Consider the following 9,695-nt stretch of genomic DNA (forward strand, 5'->3'; position numbering starts at 1 on the left):
AGATTGCTGCCAGAAAAAAGATGTGGGCTGAAACATTTATCTTAGTAAAATACCAATGGTAAAAACTAACATTTATTTTCATTCTCTTGAATGGTTTATATATCACCCTGGTTAAGTGGCAAGGACAGGTGTCATTATCACCCTATTTGACAGATGACAAAACTGAGGCTGAGAAGCCCACCGATAAAAGACCACAGGAAGCAGTGAAGGCGGAATAAAAAAATCAAGGCTATGATCTTACATCCCAAACCATTCCCACTATACTCCACTCTGTTTTCCTCCTCTTCCTGGATCTTTCCCAGTGATGGGATTGAGGTGTTCGTACAACAGGTGGGGGCTGCTACTGAGGCCCAGCTGAGCAGGCAGGGTACAGGATTCCAGGTGGGGGTGGCATCCCAGCTTCTTTGCTTGGTCTAGAAAAGGAGACCAGCTGAGAGAGTGGCTGAGCCCTGCCGGTGCATGTGTGCATGCACAGTTGTACACAGTGACTTCGGCCAGGCCTGCAGCCTCAGCGGGAAGAGGAGGATGAAGGGCCTGAGATGGGACTGCTAGTCAGTGTGGGACCCGTATTTTCCTGGCCTGGGTGAAAGGTTGTGAGAGGAGCTTTGATCCAGAATATTCCCTCAGGAAGCTGCCCTCACAGTTAGGGAGTGACCAAAAGAAGGGATCAGGGTCCTTGGGCCGTCTGAGTTTCTAAAAGAAGGGCTGCTCTCACTTCCCTGCAGAGGAGCTTGCAGCCCTATAGAGCTTGGCGGCTTCTGTTAGGAAAGTAATGCTTGCTGATGACTTTAGACTTGGAAAAATAGAGAGAGAGAGAACATTAAAATATTTAGCTTCAGTCAGTTTTTAAAAAGAATATAGCTATGTTCATACGGTATCTCCAGTCTTATTATAAACCTTCCATTCTGTGCCTTGAATTCAGTGGTCTTGCTGCTTATTCAATTTTGATTTCTCCTTTTCTCACTTAATATTAAAACACAAACAAACTATATAATTATCATTTTTATTAACTATATCCATTGATGGACATAGTTTATTTAATCTCTATTATTTTTTGGACATTTGTTTTGGGAAAAAGATTTTTTTGGTAAGGAGGTAGAAGCAATTCCCATGAACTAGAGAAAACTCCATTGCATGTTCTCTCTTGATAACAGTTTCTAATTCATCAGCATCACTATCCTAAAGCTTCTAGGACAGCGGTGGCCAACCTTTCGGACCTCTCGGACCACCAGTGGTCTGCAGACCACTGATTAGCGACCGCTGTTCTAGGAGATGTATCTTGAGTTTCAGTACCAATCTGGTAGAAACTAAAAATGTTGAAATATGAGCAATCTCAGAAAACACCCTACTTGAAGGATTTTTGTGTATAAATGCATATATGTCATATTGCTGAGGTCAGCTGATAGTTGATAGATAAACAATAATAAGCAAACCTTGCTAACTAAGCAACAATTATTTGACCTATTTGCCAAGTAGATGGTGTTATTTATTTTCTTGTCACTTTCAGGGAGCCAAACAAACCCATGAACCTATCCTTGGCCTGCTGCCAACTCCAGGAAATATATACGGGGAGCCTTCCACACTCCAGCAGGGAAACATTAAGACACCTCTTCCCACCTTCTCAGTGTCACTCACTCCCCTTGAGTCAGCATGAGCAGGCAGGTCTATGGCCTGAAGTGCCAGAGTAGAAGTTTTGGCAGTGGCTCAGCCATTCTGCCAGGAGAGCGCTGGAGATGGGCAGGAACTCACTGTTGTTCCAAAAGAGCAGCGGCTGCTGCCAAGGTTACGCTGGGCAGGGAGGCTACAGTAGCTGGAGTCTCCTTAGTCTTGGTGAGAGCAGGAGCATCTCTACCAGTGTAGCTGGAGGTCTGGCTCATGGCCAAGGGGGTGGATGTTTTGGGGTGGGCAGCCTGGGTGGCCTGGGCTTTGGCTTTGGTGGTGGTTTGGGGGGACTAGGGTCAGTAGGCCCAACAGTCTGGCCTGGGGGCATCTAAGAAGTTGTAATCAACCCCAGCTTGTTGGAGCCTTTGGGCGTGAAGATTGACCCTAAGGCCCAGGAGGCGGAGCAGCAGTGGGAGCAGATTAAGAACCTTAACATTTTTGAGAACATTAAGAATCTTCATTGACAAGGTGAGTGCTGATGCCTGGAGACCAGACAGCCAGGCCTGGTAACTCCAGGGAGCTGCAGACAAGGCCTTTCAGCCACAATGGAAATGTGGCCAGTGGCTACCCTTTTGGACAGTGCAGGTCTGTGTTACCTGAGGTCAATTAGTTCAGTCCCTATCTCTTAAAGCTGGTCCTGGTGGAAGGTGCCCACTTGGTGTTTCATGTTCTCCAAACCTCCACAGGAGACTGGATCTGAACCTCAGCAACTTGTCAAACTTGGGGCCTTCCAGTCCTGCCCTGAAGTAAAGATGATCCCTCTTGCAGGAACAGTACATTGGAATGGGATGAGAGGTCCAGTTTGAAAGGAGCCAGAATGGTCACTGGGTGTCTTGTAAGGGACACTTTAAGACACTGGCAGATGGTTTCTTCCCCATAAGTTGCCATGTGATTCTGAGTCCAGGCGTTTCTCTCTGAGCAAACTGGCATTTTTGCTCCCAAAGCCAGGGAATGGAGACCACCAGAATCAGATAATGCCCAGTTAGTGGGCTCCGGAAAAGAAGTGGAGTGTGGAGCCAATGCAAATGATTTGGCCAGGTGATTTTCAAATTCTATTGGTCAGGGCTGGGAGTGGGGAGTGATGTCCATAGCCTTGAGGAATCCCAACATTCAGGTCTTATCTAGTCTTACCAGCAAAAGGAGGCCAGACTTCTTATACTAGCTACCCCAAACAATCTGCTCTTGGACCAGCCTTGGATAGAGGTTTACACTGAATAGCCTTGGGGAAAATGGGGGGCAGGAAGGCTGCATCAATGGGATTTGCATTGATGGGATGCTCAGGATTGTCCGGGAAGAAAGCTCTAGTTCTGCCGACCCCCACCTTCCTCAGGGTGGTCTTCCTTAGGGAGGGTCAGTTATGAACACTGTTGCAAGGACTTCGAGCTGGGAAAAAAGAGGAGAAGCCAGTAAGGAGTAAAGTAGAATTGATGACTATGCCCAAAGCTCTGGGTTTGGGTTTGGGTGGACTTACCGGTGCAGCTGGTGCATTGAGGAACAGTGTCCTTTCATGGTGACCATAGTTGATAACACTGTATCGTATAATTAAAATTTGCTGAGAGTAGAACTTAAGTATTCTCTCTCACACACATAAAGGGTAAATATGTGATGTGATGGAGTGATAATTAACTTTCACAATGTGCTCTTTAAATATATTATAACTTTATTTGTGCATTAAACCTCAATAAAGCTGAAAAAAAAAAGATGGGAATTTGTATGGGGTTCCTGCTTGATTAAAGTTCTTGCTTGGGCCCTAACTGGTTTGGCTCAGTGGATAGAGTGTTGACCTGCAGACTGAAGGTTCCCAGGTTTGATTCCGGTCAAGGGCATGTACTTTTGTTGCGGGCACATCCCCAGTAGGGGGTGTGCAGGAGGCAGCTGATCAATGTTTCTCTCTCATCGATGTTTCTAACTCTCTATCCCTCTCCCTTCCTCTCTGTAAAAAAATCAATTATATATATATATATATATATATATATATATATATATATATATGCTCTTGCTTTGGGAAAAACTAAACTGTGTTCTTCCTTTTCGGGCCTCAGAGGACTGCTGTGCTGTGAGAGGGCGTGGGCATGCTGGGCATGAGATTTGCTATAGGAAGAAATGCCTCCCGATCTTTATCAGGAAGGTGCTCAACAGATTCAAGGTGCACATTATCAGTTCACTCTTCTCTTTTACTCCTATTGCTGCTCTCTCTTGCAATGTCACAAATATAGTGAGAAGGGTGAGGACAGGGTATGTTTTGTCTGCACCAAATAGTTGTGGCTATTTGTAAAAGAAAGTTCCAGAGAGTGAGTTATTTTGCTGGCTCATTGATGAGTCTCTTTCTGACATCCTCTCTTCCCAAATGATCTAGGGGCCGCCAGTGGTCGGCAAACTCATTAGTCAACAGAGCCAAATATCAACAGTACAATGATTGAAATTTCTTTTGAGAGCCAAATTTTTTAAACTTAAACTATATAGGTAGGTACATTGTTATTAACTTAATTAGGGTACTCCTAAGGCTTAGGAAGAGCCACACTCAAGGGGCCAAAGAGCCGCATGTGGCTCGTGAGCCGCAGTTTGCCGACCATGGATCTAGGCCGGTGGTTCTCACGCTTTGGTGGGAGTCAATCAAGCAGGGAAATTGGTAACCACACGAAACTAGACCTAGTCCTGCGTTAAGAAACCTGGATACCGTGTTTTTTATGATCTTCCAAATGATTGAGTCTAATACCTCCAGAGTATGAGCACCACTGCTCTAAGCAATTGGCCAAATACACATAACTGAAATTTCTCAAGCAATAGGGCCAAAACAACCTCTATCATAGCATTTTGGGAATTAATGCTACACTGGAATCACTTATCCCTCTGCCAGGTGAGCAAGGACTTCTCCAGTCCATTATGCTGTGCCCCGGAAGTCCTTGGAATTCCTGTTTGCAGGTGTGGTCCCTGGAGCAGAAGAACCAGGTCCTGGAGACCAAGCGGGAGCTGCTGCAGCAGCTGATGTCAGTACCTGCACCACCAGCCTGCAGCCTGTCTTGAAAGGCTACATCAGCCACCTTAGGGGGCAGGTGGACCACGTCACAGCAGAGAAGATCAGGCAGCAGGCAGAGTTGACAAGCACCCAGGATTCCGTGGAGTAACACAGGAAGAAGTGAGTGAGCAGGTGAAGGCAGGACAGTGGTATTCAGCCCACGTACCCAGGCCTGCTGCCTGCTAGGTCTAGGTCTGAAAGAAGTGTTATGGCATAGAACTGGACTTCCTTTCCAGGAATCTTTGTTTGTTTTCTTCTTGTGAATCTGTTTGTGGGTGTTCCTTTAGGGCCGTGGTCTGCAAACTGTGGCTCGCGAGCCACATGTGGCTCTTTGGCCCCTTGAGTGTGGCTCTTCCTAAGCCTTAGGAGTACCCTAATTAAGTTAATAACAATGTACCTACCTATATAGTTTAAGTTTAAAAAATTTGGCTCTCAAAAGAAATTTCAGTCGTTGTACTGTTGATATTTGGCTCTGTTGACTAATGAGTTTGCTGACCACTGCTTTAGGGTGTAGGAGAACAGAGAAAAGGGAATATCTTAGACATAACAGACTTTTTATCTATTGAATCCCATCAGATATGAAGCAGAAATAAATAATAGGACAAATGCTGAGAATGACTGTGGTGCGAAGGTGAGAGGCAGGGGCTTTCTCCCCAAATCTTAGTGCTGGATCTCCTCACCCTGCTCTGTGCTGGCTCAGCCTCCTCAGCTGTGATGAATCCCCAGCCCCGGTTAACCTTCCAGCCAGCACTGTGCTGAGTTCAAGGCTGCAAGAAGAATGAAGCCAACTCTGATTTCTGGCTCAGAAGTCTTGTTTTTAACTTCTTAAGAATATCACCGCTAGGTTGCACATTCACTTGGCATTGTTCTCACTCCTAGTTTTCTAGATGTTTTTGGAGGTGCTCTATTGATGCTACTCTCCCTGTGGCATCCAGACAGTGCAGATAAAGCTCTTCCAGTCCACAGGGCCCGCTGCCTCTTTTTTTTTTCAGGATGCTGACAGTGTGTACTTTGTCACGGAGGACCTCAGGGCCAAAGTGATGCCCTATACCAGGAGATTGAGTTCCTCCAAGTCTTCTATGTGGTTGAGTTTAGGGGACTGTCTAAGCTCCCTGGGAGCCCTGGGATGCTTGGAAGACTAAGGAAGAAGGAGAAGGTTCCCTGAGCTGTCCCTGAGCTGCCCCTGAGCTTCCACGTGGCTGGTGATGAGGTAGCACTGGGAACTCCAAAAGGTGAGTGCTTTTTCCCAAGGACTGATCCATGCCCTGCTGCACAGGATCTGACAGTCAAGGAAACTCATGTGGTCCTCTCTATGGACAACAACCCACACCTGGATCTTAATAGCATCTTCTCCGATGTCAAGACCCAGTACAAGGAGATCACCCAGAGGAGCAAGGCTGAGGCTGAGGACCTGTACCATACCAAGGTGCCCACCTGGAGAAGTGTCCTGTGCTGAGTTATGCCCAGAAGACATATAAGGGTCCCACCCATGCCAACAGGGATTGAACCACTGTATTGGCCTTGTGGTTGGTAGGATCACTTGATCTCATATGTCCTGTCCTGAAGATTAATGGGCAGGGTGCCTGTTAAAGTCTCTGGGAATTACTAGAGCTCTGGCTACTTGGGGACTTGCCAGTCCTATGGGAGAGGAGGCCACCCAATTCTGCAGACTCAGGCACATTGAGACACCAAGGTGACCTTCTAACCAGTACAGTCAGCTCTTAATTCCAAGTATCATGGCAGCCAGTGTTTCAGCCAGGCCTGCTTCCTTCCACCTGTACAGGCTCTCCTTTGCCTCCACCCTACCTCCATGGAAGCACATTTTCAGGAAGCCTGACCTTGTTTTGTTTCCTCAGCTAGACCCTACGTTCCTAGCTGACAGGAATATGTCTCCCCTATAGGTTGGTTTTGACCACAAAGACCAGACTGGGCAGATGGTTCAGAGGTCTCAGGAGAGGAGCCTGGGATTGGCTCTCCCCATGCTACCTTTTCACTCTTGCCTTTTCCTGGTCCCAGGCCCAGGATCTCCAGGTTACTGCCTGGAGAAAGGGTGATGACCTCAAAGTGATTAAAATGAAGGTAATTGAGCTGAACCGAGCCATCCAGAGACTTCAAGCAGAAATTGCCAACCTCAAGAACCAGGTGGGGCACCTAGTTGTAACCTTTGTGGGGGTGGTGATGTTAGGATAGGTTTTTCTCCCTACTTTTCTGTATTCTCACACCTTCCACAATAAATTATGAAGGTGGGCAAGAGAGAAGCCCAGCTAGGTACAGGTAGGTACCTGGTCTCTTGTGCCTCCTTTATTGCCTGCAATTGGCCCTTGAAGAGCACTGCCCTGCAAGATACTATTGTGGAGGCCCAGAGTAGAAGGGTGAGGTGGCCCATAAAGATGCCCAGGCCAAGTGGGCTGAGGTAGAGGCTGCCCTGCAGCAGCAGAAGGAACATCTGGCCTGACTTCTGGGAGCCAAGCTGTCCCTGGACGTGGAGATAGCCAACTACTGCAGGCTGCTGGAGGGCAAGGAGATCAAGTGGGGGACCCAGAGGCTAGAGAATGGGCAGGTATCCATCAGCAGTGACCCTGCAACAGCATTCCTATCTGTATGATGGGACAATTAATGCATTCATTATTCCTGAAATGAAACCTGAATTTTGTCAGTGGTAGTGGGGTATGTGTCCAGTCAGGGCCTTTGTCCAAAGTATACATGATTAGCATTGATGACCCTGGATCCTGGATCCTGGCTCTCCTCCGCACTATCTTTCTAGACCTCTGGACCAGAGAGAAAAGTGGATAGATTTCTCTTCCATTGAGAAAGACAGAAAAATAAGGCATAGCCTTTCTTAACTTTGCCCAGTCCAGAATGAATGGACTGAGCCCTGGCTGAGGAAAGGGTGCAGAGGGACTTGAGGGCCAAGGGGACCAGGCAGCAAGAACAGTGTGGGAGTCTGGGAACAGTGGTATTGATCTTGCTGTGCTGGGAGCATGGGCCCTTGTTATTCCCGGTGGGACCTGATGCAATTCTGGGACCCAGGTGTTTTCCAGAGTGAAACTGAATTACAAATTATGGATCGGATCTAGGATATCTTTCTTCTGGAGTTTATCTTCCTCTGAATCTGGGTCAGAGGATGTATTGATTATTCTGATTGTTTTCATGCCAACAGGCTGTCTGGAGAAGTCACCAACAATGTGAGCTACTGTGAATAACAGGGGGTTCTCCTTCTTTGGCCAGTCAGGAGTCATCCTTCCCCTTGCCTTAGCTAAGGAGGGAGGAGCCCTCTGCTAGGAGGCAAGGGGCTGGGGCCCTTGCATCACTCTGCAGACACTGGCTATGTGGTCTTAGTCACTTCTTGTCATGTGACCCCATGGAGGGATTTGAGTAGGAAGTTCCAAAGTTCCCATTGCACCTAGGATCCCATGCTCACGTCCAGGCAGCCAGGAACCCCTGAGTTCTGTGGTAGAGAGGTGGCCCAGATGGATGGGTGGTGTGGAAGTCACTGTTTTTTTATAGGACACTTCAGAAAGATGTCCCTCAGTGCCCTGTATGTTCAGCAACCTAGAAAGCATGTGGGGATGCCCACAACTATTCTGGTCCTCCCTCTCTGTCTCCCCACAGTGGTGGTGCCAAGTACAGCCCCCACTTCCAATACAGCCATGACTGGCTTTAGCTCAGGGGGCAGAGTCTCTGTGAGAGGAGGTAGGCCCCCACCCTGAAAATTCAGTGTAGCGTCTGGGTCTTCAGCCAGGCCTGTGGGCTCTGCAGGGACAGGAGGGGCTCCCAAGGACTCAGACCTCAGGTTGGGAATTCTGGAAACACCGGTTCTGGTGAGGGAAACAAAGAGTCAAGTTAAACAAGAAACCAGGGCCCCAGCTCAGGGCACAGAAACTTGTAGGTTTCCCTCCCAGAGGCAAGGCTGAATCTCTGGCTCTGATCTGGTGACATCTATCTTGATTATTTCACACAGCACCTTTGGCAATTTGGAGACAAGCTCCTAGGTCAAACAAGTTCTTTTTTTTCATACATCTGAAGGTTGGGGCCCAGTGGAAACCCTTCCCATGCAGTCTCAGTGGGCCGATAGGGCTGTCAGTCACCTTTTCCCTGACTGGCCCTGCACCCCTGTAGTGTTCTTAGTCCAACTGTCCCCTTCTGTGGGGCAGATGCCAAAGTTCTCCTCTATCTCGTTCCTGAAGCACAGATACACACACCTCCTTTTCTTTCTTTTTTCCACACCTCCTTTTCTATGATCACTATCAGTTCTGTTATCTGCCTTCATGTGTGTCAGTCATTATACTCATAATCTGCAGCCATGGGTTATCAAGAACTTGTTCCAATTTGATTTTCTAAAGCCCCATGTAATCCAGTCTGGGGTATTAGGACTCTGCCTCCCATAGATTCACAGAGCCTGGGTGAATTTATGAGAAAGACATCCCTCCACCACGGGACTCAGGGGGCCCTGACAGCCTGGAGGTGAGCATAGGATCTTAGATGCAAAGGGAACCCTGGAACTTTCTCAAATCCCCTCCATGAGGCTACGAGAAGCAACTTGTCCAAGACCACACAGCCAGTGCCCACAGAGTGAGGCCAGGGTCCCAGGCTTCCACCACAGAGAGGAGGGGAGAGAGAGGCCTATGGGGATCTGGAGAGTGCAGGCGTGCCAGCCTGGCCCCATCCCTTTTCCTCATCCTGGGAAAGCCAGTGTGCATCATTCACCTGAAAACAACGTGAGAGGGGGCTGGGTTCATGTGTCTCCCCTTCTCCAGGGAGGAGGATAAAAATGGAAGAGAAGCAAATATATGTTAGGACCACACTCCTGATGGAGTTCAATTTGAAATAAATGTCCAGTGTGACCTGCTGAGCTACAAGGGCCATCAAGAGAGCCCTGGGGCCCTACTCTCCATGGAGAAGATGTTGTGTCCTGTTTCTTCATTGGAAATTCATTCATTTGGGAATGTGTATGCACTGACCAGGTGGGCCATGAATATTGTTCACTCCCACTTGTCATCCTGAAACACACACACAT

The 9,695-nt window shown here is 47.9% G+C and overlaps 1 pseudogene; it reads left to right on the top strand.

Moving 5' to 3' along the window:
• Positions 1-1,733: 1,733 nt before the first annotated feature.
• Positions 1,734-7,881, top strand: LOC118650669 (annotated as a pseudogene).
• Positions 7,882-9,695: the final 1,814 nt, after the last annotated feature.

The sequence above is a fragment of the Myotis myotis genome, unplaced genomic scaffold (assembly GCF_014108235.1).
Source record: "Myotis myotis isolate mMyoMyo1 unplaced genomic scaffold, mMyoMyo1.p scaffold_m19_p_3, whole genome shotgun sequence".
Lineage (NCBI taxonomy): Eukaryota > Metazoa > Chordata > Mammalia > Chiroptera > Vespertilionidae > Myotis > Myotis myotis.